The sequence below is a fragment of the Colobus angolensis genome, unplaced genomic scaffold (genome assembly GCF_000951035.1).
Source record: "Colobus angolensis palliatus isolate OR3802 unplaced genomic scaffold, Cang.pa_1.0 Scaffold464, whole genome shotgun sequence".
Lineage (NCBI taxonomy): Eukaryota > Metazoa > Chordata > Mammalia > Primates > Cercopithecidae > Colobus > Colobus angolensis.
The window spans coordinates 920,383-922,585 of NW_012118088.1; positions in this window are offsets into that span (position 1 = coordinate 920,383).

The following is a 2,203-nucleotide window of genomic DNA, read 5'->3' on the forward strand; positions in this document are numbered from 1 at the left end:
ACAAGGTAAAAATCCTGGGATGTGGGTGGAAGGAAAGACTTCACAGAAAATACTTTTGCACTGGAAGATGAAGGGCGAGTGAAAGTTCATCAGGATGACAAGGAGAGGAAGGTCAGAGAATGCCCCTGACATGGGGAACAAGACAGCCACGGGTACAGAGAGGAAAGGTCAGTTGTGCAGTGGGTGTGTGTGAGAGAGTGCGGGAGTGGAGGTCAGAGAGGCTGGACAGGAAGCATGGTATGAACATTGAGAACTAGACAATTGGCCAGGTGCGGTGTCTCACGCCTGTAATCTCAGCACATTAGAAGGCCAAGGTGGACAGATCACTTGAACCCAGGAGCTCAAGATCAGCCTCGGCAACATAGCAAGACCCTCTCTGTACAAAAAATTAAAAATTGGCCGGGTGCAGTGGCTCATGCCTGTAATCCCAGCACTTTGGGAGGCCGAGGCGGGTGGATCATGAGGTCAGGAGATCGAGACCATCCTGGCTAACACGGTGAAACCCCGTCTCTACTAAAAATACAAAAAAATTAGCCGGGCTTGGTGGCAGGCACCTGTAGTCCCAGCTACTCGGGAGGCTGAGGCAGGAGAATGGCGTGAATCTGGGAGGCGGAGCTTGCAGCGAGCTGAGATGGCGCCACTGCACTCCAGCCTGGGCGACAGAGCGAAACTCCATCTCAAAAAAAAGAAAAAAAAAAAAACTTAGCTAGGTGTGATGGTGCATCTCTGTAGTGCCAGCTCCTTGGGAGGCTGAGGTGGGAGGATCGCTTGAGCCCGGGAATTTGAGGCTGCAGTGAGCTAGGATTGCACCACTCCACTCCAGCCTGGGAGACAGAGCAAGACCCAGTTTCAAAAAAAAAAAAAGAAAGAAAGAAAAAAAAGAAATATATGAGCTTAGGATCGTTATCATACTAGCTTCGTGGCCTTGAGCAAGTACTTCTGCAAACCTCAGTTTCCCTATCTATAAATTCATAATAACAATCCTTGTGCCCACCTGTTAGGTTTCTTGTGAGTTTGAAATAAGAGTATCCATTTGTAATGCTGCCTGATCACATGGGAAGGTCTCAGTAATGGGAGGTGGTTTTATTGGTAGTGTTGTTATAATGTTAGTCAAGGAACTAGATTACGGAATGCCTTATATACCAAGTCAAAGAGTTCTCTCTTGGGTACTGTTTCTAAAATGTGATGTTTGTTCATAAGTGGCTCAGGGTTGGTGTGGTGGCTCAGGCCAGGTGCGGTGGCTCATGCCTGAAATCCCAGCACTTTGGGAGGCCGAGGCGGGTGGATCACCTGAGATCAGGAGTTCGAGACCAGCTTGACCAATATAATGAAACCCTGTCTCTACTGAAAATACAAAAATTAGCCAGGCGTGGTGGCATGCGCCTATAATCCCATCTACTCGGGAGGCTGAGACAGGAGAATCACTTGAACCAGGGAGGCAGAGGTTGCAGTGAGCCGAGATCATGCCATTGCATTCCAGCCTGGGCAAAAAGAGTGAAACTCCATCTCAAAGAAAGAAAGAAAGAAAAATAGTCTTCAAGTAGTTTAGCAGTTTCTGTTTCTATATAATTTTTAAAAATATGTGCTTAAGCATTTCACAAATTTGAAATAGAAGAAAAATTACCAAATACTGTTATGATCTCAATAATGGTTCAAGGGTGCAGGTGGTTCAAATCGGTCACATTCTTAACAAGGTATAGTTAAAATTCAGTTACTAGGATATGGTCATTCTTTTTTTTTTGAGACAGAGTCTCTCTCTGTCACCTAGACTGGAGGGCAATGGTGCGATCTCGGCTCACTGCAACTTCCGCCTCCCAGGTTCAAGAGGTTCTTGTGCCTCACCCTCCCGAGTGGCTGGAATTACAGACATGCGGCACCACACCCGCCTAATTTTTGTATTTTGAGTATAGGCGGGGTTTCATCATGTTGTCCAGGCTGGTCTCCAACTCCTGACTTCAGGTGATCCACCCACCTCGGCCTCCCAAAGTGCTGGGATTACAGATGTGAGCCACCATGCCTGGCCAACCTTTCTTAGCTAGATCATTGGTATATTATTGTTTAGATGTGTAAAGTGTGCATTTTTTCCTGTTACTATTATGTTGTTATGGCTCTGATTAACAAAAATAGCTTAATGACTAAAAAGTGTTTCATTAGAGTATAAAAGCAATGATAAAAATAGTAGTACAAACACTGCAACTTGGAA